Source organism: Rhynchophorus ferrugineus, unplaced genomic scaffold, assembly GCF_030347505.1.
Source record: "Rhynchophorus ferrugineus isolate W39M unplaced genomic scaffold, kcgeb_rfMv2 rfM3, whole genome shotgun sequence".
NCBI classification, from domain to species: domain Eukaryota; kingdom Metazoa; phylum Arthropoda; class Insecta; order Coleoptera; family Curculionidae; genus Rhynchophorus; species Rhynchophorus ferrugineus.
Genome location: NW_027472582.1, coordinates 7,081,515 through 7,100,032, shown reverse-complemented (window position 1 = coordinate 7,100,032; position 18,518 = coordinate 7,081,515). Strand labels below are relative to the sequence as shown.

Here is an 18,518-nt window from a genome sequence, read left to right as displayed (position 1 = left end):
CGAAAATTTCTTCCCAACGAGCATACTTTTGAGATCTGAGAACAGGAAATAGTCGCTGGGGGCCAAATCTGGAGAATATGGTAGATGTTGAAGCAGTTCGAAGCCCAATGTATGGATTTTTAGCACGGTTCATTGTCTTGGTGAAGCAGCACTTTCTTTTCCTCCAAATGCGGCCGTTTTCGGCGATTTCGTCCTTCAAACGGTCCAATAACGCTATGCAATAGTCATTGTTGATGGTCCTTCCTTTCTGAAGGTAGTCAATGAAAATTATTCCATCCGCATCCCAAAATAGAGACGCCATAACCTTACCAGTCGACTGTTGCGTTTTCCCACGATTTGAAGCTGTTTGATCGTGTGCAGTCCACTCGGATGACTGTCGATTGGATTTCGAAGTGAAATGATGAATGATGGAGTCATATGTTTATTACACTTGATCATCTTCAAACACTGCTCCGAATCGTCAACTCATCGTTGTTTTTGGTCAAAGTGAGCTCGCGTAGCACCCACTTTGCACAGAGCTTTCTCATACCCAAATATTCGTGAATGATATGATATACACGTTCATTTGATATCTTTAAAGTGTCTGCTATTTCATTCAATTTTAATTTATGGTCAAAAATCATTTTGTTGATTTTTTAAATATTTTCGTCGCTAACAACATCTTTTGGGCGTCCACTGAGCTCACCGTTTTCGGTGCTCATTTTACCACTTCTAAACTTAGCATACCAAACCTTGATGATTTTTTTTCCTGGAGCAGTATCCGGAAACTCGGCATCAAGCCTAGTTTTTGCTTCATCTGTATTTTTTCCCTTCAAAAAGCAATATTTAACACTCAAAATTCCTTTTATCAATTTTTTTCACAATAACAAAAGTTGCTTCACTCCAAATGCTATAATTCACAAACTAATGATCCGACAGTTGTCAAATATATACACGCATCTTTTGAGGGTTAGGGCTAACAAAAATACAGATGGATTTAGTTCTATTAGCGCCATCTATGTGTCAGGCCGGGGACTTTTCAATTGACCTGATAAGTAAATTCCAATAAAACGAGATACAGCCAAATCAAGCAACCAGGAATAAACGTCATATCGGTGACATATAACATAAAACTAAATAAAAATAATATATACTTATAATTGATGCTCTGAAGTTGTTGCAGATCTGAAAATAATCTTACTCATGATACTTCTGTTATAATGTTCAGTGGTGTACTACTTTTTTGATTATTGAAATTTAATAGAAATTAGATGTAATTTTATGGGGTTTTTAAAAGGTTAATAAGTGTCAGTTCTTGAAGTTGTTTGTATAAATTTTATTATAAGGATATTTGTTGGTGTAAATAATGTTATATATCAAATATATTTCTTATCTTATATTGAAAATATTATTAAAATAAGTTTATTAATATATCATTATTAAGTTATTTACACTGTTTAGTCTATAAGGAGAGAAAGATGTCTAACTTTATAAATTGTAGTCGAATTTCGCCCATATGGCCCAGATAATACAAAAGTAATAATATATTTTAATGACATATATAAAAAATTAAATTATCATAAAACAAATCTAAATTAATATACCTGATTGGGTTTGGCACCGTCTTCAAACTCATCAGTTGATGGTAGTTAAAATAATATTGTAAATAGATAAATAGATATAGGCAGGTATTAAGCTAAATTGTGTATATATAGTAGAATATAAAATAAGTGCATTAGACAGGTTAAATAAGGTTTTTTTTATGTTTATTTAGTTAATAAAATGATTATTATGTACATATTTTATTTTAAAATGTTTTCTTTTCTGAAAAATCTCAGTTTGTTTATTTTTTAATTTTTAGTGAATTCCTTTAAGTCGAAGTCGGTTTATTTTTTTGTTAAAAATATTTTATTTAATCCAATTTTTTGTGAATTAGTACGTAGAATTAGGCCATAAAACTAGATAGTTCATCAAATATCATATTATAATTACTAATATCATTTCATATAATTACTAATATCATTTAACATTTTTTTTATTATTTAATTAATATATTGTTACTAGTCGTTTCCTTCTAATCTACAATTTGTCTTTATGCTAACTTAAATCTAGGTATATAACTGGGAGGACCCACCGACCCTATCTCACTCTCTGGTGAAATAATGTTTATACATGTCACTGCTGTATTTTCTATTATATGCACCTCACTACACAACACTACCCAAGATCAGATGGTTTGATTCTTTTGAGTCTGTGTCCTGTGCTGGTGGTATCCAAAAGTTGCAATATTTCAATATTAGTATGAGAATGGAGTCTTTCCTCGTGCCCCCTTGCAATTCTGCTGATTTCTTGACTGATTGTGGGTATCTGAAGGTCTCGATGTAGGTAATCAGTCCTATAGTATTTGGGTTCACCCACAATACGTCTCAGGAATAATAAAACATAATAATCTTTCAGCTATTTGTTCTATTGTAAACATCTCCTGAATAAATCCATAATCATTGGCGAAAATAACAACAAACCAACAAAATAACCCCTTTTAATTACCGATGCAATGTACCAATTACCTCCCCGACATTGTACGCTCTCCAATTAACGCGCCCGAATCCAAATCGGGGACTCACCCTCCATCGCTCGTATAAAAATATGCCGCCGCGCATCTAATATATCTCCCGTCATCATCATCATCACCGCCGAGAAACATCACCGATAGTAGACAGGCCGCCAAATTACCAAAATCTAAAATTCAATAGAGGCGATCGACAAAAGAAATAACCGACGTGATCGGGGGGGTAGCGGCGGTAGAGGCGGCGATGACGGCACGAGAAGGGGGCCGGGGGGGACGTCGGGGCGATCGTCGGTCAACGGCGAGGCCCATCGCTGTCCGTCAAAGCCCGCTCGTTTCGTCTTGATGGATAAAAAATGAATGGGAATATTAAAAACTATAAATCTTGCGGCGCGCATTCCTCAGGAGGTTCTTCGGATTCCGTATTTGAGGTGGTGGTGCCTCTTTATTGATTCGAATCGGTTCTCGCCTCGGCGGTGCCGTAGCGTCACGTTTTCTGTTGACTAACATGCGACATCAAGGTTCATTTACTTAATTTTAAATGATATTTTATTGTGTTTATATTCAATAGAGCATAAATTACACAAAATACCTTTGGTTTTGACGCATGCGCACTCTCCTGCGTAGAATCAACTATAGAAAAGAAAAAAATATAGTCTATTAAATTTTTTATTTAGTAATGCGTCATGGATATTTGTGACGTCGAAATATTGCAATGTTGCCGAATTAACTCTTAGTTTTAGTTCAGTTTGGCTTTGACATACAAAAAAAGTCTAATCTAAATAAAGTAATTGAACAAAAATATTATGAAATATAATTTATTTTAACATTATAGTAAATCTAAAAACTACAGCCACAATAATTTATGGGTAAGAGTTAAAATCTCTTATCACTATTGCTTTTAAGAATTTTGCATACATCTGACAGCCGGTCGCCGTCTGGTTGTCAGATGTACGCTAAATTATTCAAAATATTAGTTATAATTACCAAAGGTTATAAACCGGCAAACATTATTTTAGCCCTTTGATTATTTTAATAATTTAAGTCATATATCATATTGTTTTGTTTGAAAATGCCGAAAACAATAGATATTCAGGGTCACAAATTGATTGCGGCTTTAATAGGTTATTTCGATAAGGAACGCGATAATGTAGACCCTCTTTTGCTTGTAAATTCCATTAAAGAGGTATTTATTGATGATATTAAATAATATAAGTCCCTACAATTTTACTGTGAGTACTGTGAATAACGTCGCTTACAAAATGAACAATAATAAGTTAGATTCACCCAAGAAAATCCATCTACATACAAAGTGGGTGACGAATCGTGACAATCTTGATATTGGCTCTATTCGAGACCAAATATACGAAATGTATAAGAACAGTAACTACACAAAATATGATATAAACATAATTTAATAAAATTATTTCAGAGGAAATTGTCTGTATGAAAAGTATACATAAAAGAATTAGTGACATGCAGCTTTTTGAGGGGTGTAAGACATCTTTTTATACACTCTTACATGGCATAGGGTTTAAATGGTGTAAAGATAACCCTCGGAGAGATTTAATATAATTTCCAGACATTACATTAAATAGAATTAAATTTTTAAAGGCATAAAATAAGACCAAGGAAGATGAACTATTCGAATGTGTGTATCTTGATAAAACTTGGATATTTTAAAATGGTTCATTGCGGCACACTCGGAAAGCTGGTAACAAAAAAAGTGTAAAGACAACAAAAATTGATGAAAAAAGGTAAAAGTTACAATAGTATTCGATTAGATTTTGTTGATCATTATATTTATTAATAACTAATTGCAGATATATTGCTGGTCGAGAGGGATATTCCATCAAAAACTGTTTGGATATGTGGAAGGAAGCATTGTCAACCATAACACCTTGGGTTTGGATGGACTCGATTAGACATACAGAGGAAGTAATTGATAAATGGTGGAATTGTGAAAATCTTTCAGACAGATTAGAAAGTAACAGTTTAGTGATTGAATTGGACAATGAGTGGGAAAGTGAAAGTGACTGAAGGAAACTTTCAGGATATGTGATAATACTGTCCAGTGCTGGAAATTCCTGAGAAAGAGTGATGAGAGTGGAAACAACGAAAGGTATGTACATAATTAATTCAATATAACTGTAGAAAATGGTATTGTAGAACGTGAAAGATTTGTGTGCACAGATATAATTGTAATTATTCAAAATTAAACATGAGCATTAGGTTACAACATATGAGGAGAGAATGAATACTAACTGTTTTGTAGATATGGTAAATGCATTAGAGAGAATTCAGTGATTAATTTTATGAAGAATGGTGTAAACAGATAGTAGCAGAAGAAATAAAATATACAGTGATACCAAGATGACTTGACAAGTAAACACACCATTGAAGGAAACAAGAACTAAACGAAAAAATTCAATATGCTCTCAAATGAAAGCAAAATACATTTCTCAGATATAAAATTGTTAATTATATGGATTAGGCTTTCAGGGGGATACCACTACATAAAAAACGCGCCTAGAAACTCTACCTAATGGATGGCGTGGAAAAGAGTTAAAAGTAAATAAAACAAATCTAACTTGCAAATTATTATAGCTGTATCTTAATTGTAGTTTTAAGTCCTTCGATAATATATGCAGTAGATTTACTATAATTTTAAAATAAATTATATTTCGTAATATTTTTGTTCAATTATTTTATTTAGATTAGAATTTTTTGTATGTCAAAGCCAAACTGAACTAAAACTCAGAGTTAATTCGGCAACATTCCAATATCTCGACGTCACAAATATCCATGATGCATTACTAAAAAAACTTTGAATAGACTATAGACTGTCTTCTTTTTATAATGGTGGTACATTCTTTTCGAGTTGATCGGTACAGTCGATCAAATTAAAAAAAAATGGAATATTTAGATTTTGTGTTATATTAAAAATTCTATAGTAATAATAATTAAATAGTAAGGTTGGTGTTGCAAGGTTAAATTTTTAAAAGTTATGAAATCCAAACAGCATCAATTTTATTTATAGTGGGAATGTTAGCTGACAAATTTATAATACGAATTTTCTACGACATCGAATATGTATCAACATGTGCCAAAATTTAATGATAACAAGAACAGAGAAGAAAATAGTTCTTGTTGTGTTGAAAGTAGTTGAGTCATTAATAAGGTTGGCTCATCAACTAGCAACAATTGTAGTAACTGCTGATAATTAGACATTTATTTTAAACATAATATATTTTAGTAATGATTTAAATTTTATTTTATTGTATAGGTAAGATGTAGCTAGAACTGGTTGAGAGTTAAAGCCCAAGAATGTGAAATTCAGAGAATCAGAGAAGAAGAAATTAAACAGCAAATTGCTAAGATGTAAGAACAACGTATAGTAATACTATTAAATAGTTAAATTTGTTAACAAAAGTAGACCTGGATCAAATAAACAAAATATAATACTATCAACAACACCCTAATGATCTAACGACGTAATTATCTAAATATAATGTAAATAAATTACTGTTTTCTAAAAATGATGATGTATTGACTGAGATTTCTTACAGCTAAAAAGTACGATCAACCATTCATTTTAATAGTAAATGTACAATATGTTAATCGAAAGCTCGAGGTAGTCAATTCATTAAAGCCGTTTGTGGATCAAGAACAGTAGCGATCATAGTTGATCATATCTGGAAATTTTAGGAGAATTTCACTGCTTTCATATATAATGGTGGCTTTTGCGTTTGGTTTTAACTATATTGACTGAGATTGTCTGAGACTGTGTAGTTCAAGAATCTCCGCTATCTATAATTGAAGATAACAATGATCAATGAAATTTCAAGGTCCCACCATTTCGGCAGCTACAAACCGAATGCTCATCATCTTCTCGTCTTATCTCGGATTGTAATCTCTTATGTAATTTTCTTCTTTTTAGAAACAATCCTGAAAAAGATACATTCTAAAAAGAAGCCTTGTCTACAATAACACCTTGGGTTTAGTTAAATTCCATCAGACAAAGAAGAGAAGATATTGATAATTGGCGGAATCATAAATAAGTGTTCGATGGAATAAAAATTAATAATGTGGTATCAATTGAATTTGATTGCAGATTTGAAGAGTGATTCTTATAATGAAAATGTCAAGGACTGAATCAACCTTTTTTGTTGTGTGGACTTATGGTCCAATGCTAACAATTACCAACACAGGCTGATAAGAACTTAAAAAAACTAAAGATGATTAGATCAGAATGTAAAAGTATATACTCATTAGATACTGACATTCATGACACTCTACTGACGTAGAAGATCGCTTCAGTAAGTGATTTGTACAAACTTATAATCTAAATCTTATTCTAAACACTATTCTAGCTTATTCTAAAGGTTATTCTAACTGATTATAGAGATTATTATATCTCACTCTATGTGTTTGTTAATCAGTTCGTATGGTAGTTTACGTTTGAGCCTACGCACTTCACTCTCATCGCGCACATTTATCTATTTGACGAGTGCATTAGACTGCACTAACGGTCTTTCAGAATACTTTGCACTAACACTTCTAATCATACACATTATGGGTTCTAAGGTGATATCGCGCTAAATTAGTTTGTTGGAGACGTAATATGGAGCGTCGATGATGACCCCCAACATTTTATTCTAGAACTTCTGGAGGATATCTATATTAAATTTGCTAGTAGTACCCCACAGTTCAACAACAAAGTTCCAAATGGGCCTAAGTATTGACTTATACAGCCAAACCTTGTTTTCTAAGGAGAATTTAGACTTACGCCTTATCGGCCAATACATTTGATTTAGTTTAAGCCCAAGCTGTTCGCGTTTTATCTCTATATGTTTTATCCATGGTAAACACCGATCAAAATGCATTCCCAGATATTTAACGTTGTCTGCTTGCAGGTGTTTATAATTATTTATTTTTACTAAGGGACAAGTTCTTCTACAAAGGGTGAATGTCACATTGTTAGATTTTGTCTCATTTGCTCTGATACACCATGTTTTCAACCACAATTCAACTTTGTTAAGATGAAGATGGAGGTTTTTTGTGGCTGATATTGGAGCTTTATGTGATGATAAAACCACTGTAACAGTAGTTTTTTTTGAGGTCGATAAGTCTGCTATATACAATAGATATAACAGTGGATCAAGAACACTGCCTGAATATATTGAATGGAGGTCAGTATATTCGTCACACTGTTTCACAATAGGATGTCTGTCTCTGAGATATGATTTGAGTAATTGAAAGTGCATATGGGGCAAAAGCTTTTTCAATTTAACATGCGGTCCAGTGTGCCATACCTTGTCAAAGACTTGAGATATATCGAGAAATACAGCCGAGCAATATTTTTTATCCTTTAGGTTTGTATTACTTTTGTTGGCTAATGTATGTATTTGTTCTGTTGTTTCGTGTTTATTACGAAAACCAATTTGATGGTCTGAAATAACATTTCTCTCCTCTATGATTATTTTGAATCTTTTAATGTATAGTTTTTCAAAATTGTTAGAGGTCACTGGCAAGAGGCTTATGGGACGATAAGAGGAGAGGTCTTCTGATTTTTTGTCATATAAAAAATAATCATAATTTGAGCCACTTTGTAAGTAATAGGAAAGTAATTATATAATACATAAAGTACGATAACATTATTTTAGGTTTATTGTTTAAGTTATATTAGAATTGTACATCAAAATTAAGTGAAATTCAAAATTGATGTGCCGGTATTATAACATTTTGACGTCATTGTCATAAATGCATATGACATGAGCTCATTGTTTTATCGAATGGACTATGGAATTTAGGATATCTCATCTTCAGATAATTTTATGAATTTTCTTCTGGGTAGTTCAAAAATCTCCGCTATGAACAATCGATCGTATCGACGATATTAAAAGTTTTGGAGTTGAAATTTCAAGGTCCCACCATTCCGGCAGCTGTACAAACCGAATGCCCATCGCCGTCCTCTCTCGGATTTTTATACACATTTCGTACAATATCATCCCGGCGAGTATCTACTTCTCGTCCATCGACAACGATGACTCGGCCCTTTTCTCGCGACACACACGTCCGCCGTGGAAAAAGGCCGGCATCATCGTCAATAATCTGACTGGTTCTTAATTGTGAGACGCATCATCGAGAGCCGAGATCTCTCCGATCGACATTTCGATCATTCGATTTCCGAATAATAATCACAAAATGTATTAATGATGGCCGGGGACGTGGGGGCTGGCCGGCGCTGCCTCTCCTCGAAGAAACAATGCTCGCTGGGGCTGGCGTGACGCTGCATACTCGTTCGGTCGTTCATCCGCGGGGCCTCATTTACATTATCGGATCTTTGATAGTTCGTCTTGTTTCTCGCGCTATCTTTTTCTCGTTTAACTAATGCCACGGGTTCGATTAATAATCGTAAGGGAAAAAATTGGTATCAATCCGATCTTGAAGTCGTCATAACTATTGCCGGTGTATCGGCTTGTTGTAGGATGATGGGTGAAGATCTTATGTATTTATTTTTATTATAGACGCATCGCTCTCTTGGGTTTTTAATTTCCGCAACTTTGTTTAGTACAAACAGAAACTTTGATAGTTAACAGTGTGATGTATTCTTCCAGCCTCTTTCCAAGTTTAGCTTTCCTCGACAATGGAAGGTTATTGACAACTTTACAACTGCAATGTTCAGGTCTTCCTAAAGGGTTTTCTTAACCTCTAACATGATTATTACCTCCCCATTGGGTCCCAAACCAAATTTTGATCATTTTTCTAACAGCTTTATAACAATTCTACCTATTTAGATGTAAGAATAGTGTTTAGTGATTCTATGAAATGGTTAAATTTGCTAAGAAAAGTAGATCTGGATGAAATAAACAAAAACTATCAACAACTTCCTAATGATTTAATAACGTAATGACGTAAATATGATGTAACTAAATTATTGTTTTCTAAAAATAATGATGTATTGACTGAGATTTATTTCAGCTTAAGAGTATGATCAGCCATTCATTTTAAGCTAGTACATGTACAATATGTTAAAAGAAAGCTCGAGGTAATCAGTTCATTAATGGGGTTTGTGGATCAAGAATAGTAACGATTATAGTTGATCATATTTGGAAATTTTAGGTGAATTTCGTTGCTTTCATATATAATGATCGTACTTTTTCGTACTATATTGGCTGAGTTGGATTGAACGATATATTATACTATAGATAAAGGTAAAATATAATATATTTTAATTATACATCGGTTAAAACTACAAACAAGTCGTTTATTTTAGATTCAAGGCAGAAAAAACAATAGACAAATTTGATTAAATCTTGCAAGTAGCGAACCGGCTGGATTAGTTTGAATTTGATCATGAATGAATATTATGAATATGAAAATTATACTTAATGTATATCTACAATATCCGAATGACAAGCAGACGGAAGAAAATACGCTTATAACTGAATTCACTGAACATTCACTGTTGTTCACTACTGACCTACTATATATTTTAAAATTATGAAGAAAGACATTAATTAAATGTTTGCCTTAAAATTAATTAATACAGCTCTAAAAAGAAGTGTATCGTGTGTAAAGAACCGTATGAGTGTTTTATTGAAATCAGGTCCTCTATTTCCTTTATTTATTTAGACAAAATTTTAATTGTTACAGGGCTACCAAAATATTAATTTTACATAGTTGAACAAAATTAATCATACATTAAACAAATCACACTCAACCTTAAATCTTCTCAACACTGATATTTACTCCAACACAAAAAATGTTTAAATTATATAGACTTTATGATGCAGCTGTGTGTTGATTGACGTGATAACATCATATTGTTCAAACAAATATATGTCACTTACACGTAACCTGGTAAGTATAGTCCATTAAACTATTTGATTTACAAGAAATCCGATATGTGATATTGGCCTTTCTTAATATAATCACGATGAATTTGATTGACACTTATTGAAAGCTTGAGTTAAATTAATATTTCCCGTTGTATTTTGAGAATATATGACCAGTAGTGAACAGCAGCGAATGCGCTATGATTTCACTGAGAAGTCAGCTTTTTTCTCTCTAGTTTGTAGGCACATATACTGTAACTTAAATACACAAATTTTAGTTGTGGTTCTCTTTAATAAAAGCCTAACAATATTTTTGACATATCAAGGTTTCCTATGAATTCTTCAACTATATATTTGCATAGTTTCTTTTATTTTACTTAACTTCAGTGACAACATTTGCTTCATATATTGCAAGTACGTAAGTATTGTTTAAGATGTTTAATTTCTGTTTGCCATAACATACATACTAAGCTGTAGAAACTTGATAAAATCACATTGTTTAATCAAATATATGTCACTTACACGTAACCTGGTAAGTATAGTCCATTAAACTATTTGATTTACAAGAAATCCCATATGTGATATTGGCCTTTCTTAATATAATCACGATGAATTTGATTGACACTTATTGAAAACTTGAGTTAAATTAATATTTCCCGTTGTATTTTGAGAATATATGACCAGTAGTGAACAGCAGCGAATGCGCTATGATTTCACTGAGAAGTCAGCTTTTTTCTCTCTAGTTTGTAGGCACATATACTGTAACTTAAATACACAAATTTTAGTTGTGGTTCTCTTTAATAAAAGCCTAACAATATTTTTGACATATCAAGGTTTCCTATGAATTCTTCAACTATATATTTGCATAGTTTCTTTTATTTTACTTAACTTCAGTGACAACATTTGCTTCATATATTGCAAGTACGTAAGTATTGTTTAAGATGTTTGATTTCTGTTTGCCATAACATACATACTAAGCTGTAGAAACTTGATAAAATCACATTGTTTAATCAAATATATGTCACTTACACGTAACCTGGTAAGTATAGTCCATTAAACTATTTGATTTACAAGAAATCCCATATGTGATATTGGCCTTTCTTAATATAATCACGATGAATTTGATTGACACTTATTGAAAACTTGAGTTAAATTAATATTTCCCGTTGTATTTTGAGAATATATGACCAGTAGTGAACAGCAGCGAATGCGCTATGATTTCACTGAGAAGTCAGCTTTTTTCTCTCTAGTTTGTAGGCACATATACTGTAACTTAAATACACAAATTTTAGTTGTGGTTCTCTTTAATAAAAGCCTAACAATATTTTTGACATATCAAAGTTTCCTATGAATTCTTCAACTATATATTTGCATAGTTTCTTTTATTTTACTTAACTTCAGTGACAACATTTGCTTCATATATTGCAAGTACGTAAGTATTGTTTAAGATGTTTGATTTCTGTTTGCCATAACATACATACTAAGCTGTAGAAACTTGATAAAATCACATTGTTTAATCAAATATATGTCACTTACACGTAACCTGGTAAGTATAGCCTATTAAACTATTTGATTTACAAGAAATTCTATATGTGATATTAGTCTTTGTTAATATAATCACGATGAATTTGATTGACACTTATTGAAGGATGAGGTCAATTAATATTTCCCGTTGTATTTTGAAAATATATGGCCAGTAGTGAACAGCATTGAATTCGCAATGATTTCATTGAAAAGTCAGTTTTTTTTCTCTCTAGTTTGTAGGCACATATACTGACTTTCTGCACGCTTGTAACACTAAACCAGTCAGTATAAGGCCTAGCCACAAATGTTATCAACAGTGTTATCTACCTGGAAATTACGTTATAACACTTTAGACATAATTAGAAGTACTTAAAATAGTAAATATTTTCACTATAATAATATTATCGCTATGAATAAATTACCCATGTTAAAACAATACCGACTGGTTCCCGCCTTGCATTATTTTTCTGTATTGGCACAAAAATACACAAATTGTTTGGGATTTTTAGTGATGTATAATTACCTCAGGGGCCCTAATACAATTTATACATGATGTAATGACTAACTATAATGCAAACTTATTAAAATAATGTATAAATAAGACCTTACTAATACACACCGTTCAGTGCGACCAAAACAACTAGCAAATTTTGTGCGTTTTCAATAATTGCTTCAAATTGATTTTGTTACAGAAATAATTTTCATTTGGTGTAAAGTATATACGTAGAATTGTAATAAAGTGGTTTTTCAAAAAATAGTCATCTAGCCAATTGTATTTTTCAGTAAAACAATACTGCAAAATTCGTACATTTTTCAGAAAAAAATATTCAAATTTTTCAAGTGCCCATCTCGTTTCCTTGATTTGACTATTATTGAAAATTATTGGGATAAGCCAACACTAAGGTAGTATACTATCTAACAATGTTGAACAACTAAGTTAGATCAAGAATATATCAATTACAATTAAAAATGTTCTTGTTCTAAATATAATATTTTATGGATGTTAAAAGTTTCTTCATGATCGGTATTATAATATATTATAACGCAACCTAATACATCAACACCGAAAACTATCGACCGCGTACATTAATAACTCCGGTCGTTTTCATTCTTCCCCAAACTGCTGTAAAGATGATTCCAGATATTTCGAACCCGTCTTCTAAACGTCGTGATTTAAATGATGATTTTTCAAAATCAAACCCGATGACTCTACTCATTTTTTACGGCCGGCAGTCGCGGCATCAGTCGCCCATCGTTGGCCGGCGCATCGGTGGTGGTGAGATAAAAAAGAGTCTTCCTCCGTTTCTGCCGCCATTTATCATCGGTGGGTGTCTAAGAACAGAAACGATGGAAAAATACGTTTAGATCGCGGTCCGAAGATATCTATGAGAATAGTGCTCCTCTCGGCGAGTGACTGTCGTTCTCTGATGTTATTTTTCTTGTTTTTTTTTAAATATTCTTTAAAGATATTTTCTCAGGATCATATTATTTCGGAATGATTGTATAAATGTATAAAAGTAAATTTGAAAAATGCCCATCAATATTGACAGCCTACCACCAACCGTGGTGATAGTCGTGGGTTCGAATCCTGCTGGGGCATGGTCATAAATTTATATTTGCGATTGTCCTGGGCAATTGTGCAAAATCCGACAACGAAAGTGATAATAATCAGTAACCAAGCTGGGTAGGTACCGAATGTCTTCTGGGATGGATGAAGTTGGTCATTTACGAGTCATTACGAGACAGTGGTTCGGAGCCCACATTAAACTGTAGGCCCAGTCCAGATAAATCCCTAGTTGGTAATAGGAGACTTTATTTTGATATTTATTTAAGAAAGGTTGACAGGCTGATATTTAATATTTTTGCACAATCGTGAATTAATTTTAAATGCGTATTTTTATAAGGCATTTGAGAGTTTTGAAGAATCTTTAATAAGTTTGTCGTGTTGGTTTTTTTGATGTGGAAAATTTGATCAAAAAGATTCAGCACTCAGCGCGGCAAAATACCCCAGAAATCAGACGGAAACTAAACGGTAATAACTACCCTAAAAAATCCTAGAATGAATTTCAGATAAAAGAAAAGTATTCCTCTGACATCAACAGCAAAATCATAATAAGTTGAACAATCTTATATCCGAACTGAGACAATGAAATGAAACAATTAAAAATCGACACCATGAGTGATTTTCGGCGTAGACTTGCTGACAATGTCAGTCCTGAGTATTGGCTGCAGAGGGCTACCAAAAATTTAAAAGGACTTATCAGGTAAACTCTTCCGATAATAAATGAGGATGAGGGCTAGGCTAGAGATAATCAGGAGAAGGTTACGAGATTTGCAGACCACCTCAGGAGGATGTTTCAACCAAACCCCATGCTGTGGATGACGTTAAATCCTTACCGTGTACCATTGGACAGGAAATAATGAAAACAAAAAACGTCACTGGTTTTGATATTATTGCCGGAAAAATATTGTAGAAACGTCCAAGAAAAACACCTTAATTAAGTCATCAATCTAATAAATGTTTCATTCAAGTTACAATATCTATCTCAACTGTGAATGTGTTGTCTGCTTGCAGTAGTTTATAATTATTTATTTTTACTAAGGGACAAGTTCTTCTACAAACGGTGAATGTCACATTGTTAGATTTTGTCTCATTTGCTCTGATACACCATGTTTTCAACCACAATTCGACTTTGTTAAGATGAAGATGGAGGTTTCTTGTGGCTGATATTGGAGCTTTGTGTGATGATAAAACCACTGTATCGTCAGCATATATTGCAACAGTAGTTTTTCTGAGATCGATAAGTCTGCTATATAACAGTGGATCAAGAACACTGCCTTGCGGAACACCTGAATATATTGAATGAAGGTCAGTATATTCGTCACTCTGTTTCACAATAAGATGTCTGTCTCTGAGATATGATTTGAGTAGTTGAAAGTGCATATGGAGCAAAAGCTTTTTCAATTTAACATGCAGTCCAGTGTGCCATACCTTGTCAAAGACTTGAGATATATCGAGAAATGCGGCCGAGCAATATTTTTTATCCTTTAGGTTTTTATTACTTTTGTTGACTAATCTATGTATTTGTTCTGTTGTTTCGTATTTGTTACAGAAGCCAATTTGATGGTCTGGAATAACATTTCTCTCTTCTATGATTATTTTGTGTCTTTTAATGTATAGTTTTTCAAAATTTTTAGAGGTCACTGGTAAGAGGCTTATGGGACTATAAGAGGAGACGTCTTCTGATTTTTTGTCATATAAAAATAATCATGATGATTTGGGCCACTTTGTAAGTAACAGGAAAGTAATTATATAATACATAAAGTACGATAACATTATTTTAGTTTCATTGTTTAATTTATATTAGAATTGTATATCAAAATTAACTGAAAATACCCCAGAAATCAGACAGAAACTAAACGTTAATAACTACCCTAAAGATAATAAGATAATAATAAGAATTTTAGATAAAAGAAAAGTATTCCTCTAACATCAACGCAAGATCATAATAAGTTGAATAATCTTATATCCGAACTGAGACATGAAAAGAAACAACTAAAAATCGATACCATGGGTGATTTTCTGCGTAGACTTGTTAACAATTTTGTCCTGAGTCGCAGAGAGCTACCAAAAATTTAAAAGGACTTATCAGGTAAACTCTTCCGATAATAAATGAGGATGAGAGCTAGGCTAGAGATAATCAGGAGAAGGTTACAAGATTTGCAGACCACCTCAGGAGGATGTTTCAACCAAACCCCATGCTGTGGATGACGTTAAATCATTACCGTGTACCGTTGGACTGAATTGGAAAATACTGAAGGAACGTCTAAGAAAAGCACCTTAATTAAGTCATCAATCTAATAAATGTTTCATTCAAGCTACAATATGTATCTCAACTGTGAAATGTGGTTGAAAATTATTTTAACAAGTGCTATTGAAAAGGATAAATTTAATCAAATAATGATTAATTTGTAAGACCCATTAGTCTATTTTTGTATTAAATAAAAACCATCAGTGTCGCTTTTTATCACTGTTCAACAAGTCGCTTCTTCTCTCTGTAAAATTAAACAGTTTTCTAAGTAAAATAATAGTTGTTTACCCTTTAATATCCCTTCACAAAATATTAAAATTATTAATGGACAAAAGTAAAGTAAAATCACCTGGATACGGTTACAGAAATACCACTGCGTATAGCATGATACGCAATCCATCGTAAAGCCCTCAAAATTAATTCACGCTTCCAGTATTTTGATCGGCGACCACAATCGAAGGTCCGAATGCACGCATCGGACGGAGAGAGAAAGAGAGAGGCAGAAGAAGCGACGCATCATCAATCTAGACCCCCGATACGTCTCCAGCGCTTTATCTGCAGCATCTCGTTAAAGACTTTTCAAGCGATGCGCGCCGGCTGCTTTTATAATAAAAATTCGAAATATAATAATCCCATTTACAATGGGCTTAAATCCGATCAAAAATCGATGAGAAATACCGTCCTCATGTGCTCCCAATAGGGTGCCCTATTGTTTAATATAATTGTTATTTTGTCTTTCAGGGTATCTCGAGATCATCTGGAGAACGTGTTCGTATACGAGGGGGTTTGTTTAATTCGCATCTTCAGCCAGGAGTCCATTAAGAATACGTTATTATTCATTAGACATTACAGAGACGTGAACAATATATAACATGTCAATTGAAAAGCCTCGGCCCGACACATAGATGGCGCTACTAGAATTAAATCCACATGTTTTTTAGTTAGCCCTAACTCTCAAAAGATGCGTGTAAAAATTTGACAGCTACCGGATCATTAGTTTGTGAATTATAGCATTTTAAGTGAAGCCCCTTTTGTTATTGTGAAAAAAACATTGGATAAAAAGGAATTTCGCGTCCTGATAAAATATTGCTTTTTGAAGGGACAAAATACAGTTGAAGAAAAAACTTGGCTTGATGCCGAGTTTCCGGACACTGTCCCAGGAAAATCAACCATCAAGGATTGGTATGCTAAGTTTAGACGTCGTGAAATGATCACCGAAGACTGTGAACGCAGTGGACGCCCAGAAGAGGTTGTTTGTTAGCGACGAAAACATTAAAAAACCCACAAAATGACTTTGAATGACAGTAAATTGAAATTGAATGAAATAACAGACACTCTAAAGATATCAACTGAACGTGTAAATAATATCATTCAGGAATATATGGGTATAAGAAAGCTTTATGCAAAGCGGGTGCCGCGCGAGCGCACTTTTGACCAAAAGCAACGACGAGTTGATGATTTAGAGCAGTGCTTGAAGATTTTTTTATAACATCTTTATTAGATACGCTTAGTACAATCTTAAATTACTATTAATTTATTACTATTTTTCGTATGTACTTGGATTAATTAACAAGCAAGACGAGTGCGAGAAAATACATCAATATGTTTTCCTCAATTGTAAAATTATAATACCTTATACCTATAGTTTACACTAAAGGTATATACTTTATATAAGTTCGTATGGTTTTGTTCGCTTCAATCTCCTGACATCCTGCGCGCTGTCCAGCGATTGCATTGCATCCACGTTAGTATGATTTAGTAATCTTCTTTCGTATTTCAGTTCGAAATCTTGGATAACTTCGCAAATCCATTTGATTTCCAGGTCAACGTGCAGTTCTTCGTTGGTTACATAGCGATAGGCATTGGTAATCAATCGAAGAACCTTATTTTGACAGCGGTGCTTGAAGATGATGAAGCTTAATAAACCCGAGTTTTTGCGTTGATATGTGACAATGGATGAAATATGACTCCATCATTTCACTCCGAAGTCAATCGACCGTCATCCGAGTGGACAGATGAACCCGCTCCAAAACGTGGGAAAATACAACTGTCGGCTGGCAAGGTTATGGCGTCTGTATTTTGAGATGCACATGGAATAATTTTCATTGACTACCTTGAAAAAGGAAGGACCATCAACAGTGACTATTACACAGCTTTATTGGACCGTTTTAAGGACGAAATCGCCGAAAAACCGCCGCATTTGAAGAAAAACAAAGTGCTGCTTCACCAAGATAATGTACCCTGTTAAAAATCCATGAATAAGGCTTCGAATTGCTTCCTCATCCACCGTATTCTCCAGATCTGGCCCCCAGCGACTGTTTCCTATTTTCAAATCTCCAAAGAATTCTCACTGGGAAGAAATTTTCGTCGAATTCGTTTATCGATGAAACAGAGGCCTATTTTGAAGCAAAGGAAAAATCGTACTACAAAAATGGTATCGAAAATTTGGAGGGTCGCTATAATCAGTATATCACCCTTGAATGGAATTATGTTGACTTTTCTATTGAACTGTTACATAACATTTTTGTTTAATTATTTTATTTAGATTAGAATTTTGTTGTATGTCAAAGCCAAAATGTACTAAAACTCAGAGTTGATGCGGCAACATTGCGACGTTTTGACAGCTCAAGTGGGTCCACTGTTGTTTTGAATTGACCATTTCTAGTAACAATATGATTGGTTGAGCTAGATTCGAATTTAGTTATGTTTGGCATTTTGATTGTTTACATGATAGTATTTGGTGGAGAAATAAATTTAGTTAACGTCATTGTTTCGTTTTAAAAACCAACTCACCAC

At 33.3% G+C, this 18,518-nt stretch overlaps 1 long non-coding RNA gene across 1 annotated transcript; it reads left to right on the top strand.

The window, feature by feature from the left end:
- Window positions 1-4,270: 4,270 nt before the first annotated feature.
- LOC143193847 (uncharacterized) lies at window positions 4,271-4,600 on the top strand. Its single transcript, XR_013005112.1, has 2 exons — window positions 4,271-4,302; window positions 4,369-4,600. It is a non-coding gene; the product is annotated as an uncharacterized LOC143193847 (long non-coding RNA).
- The last annotated feature ends 13,918 nt before the right edge of the window (window positions 4,601-18,518 follow it).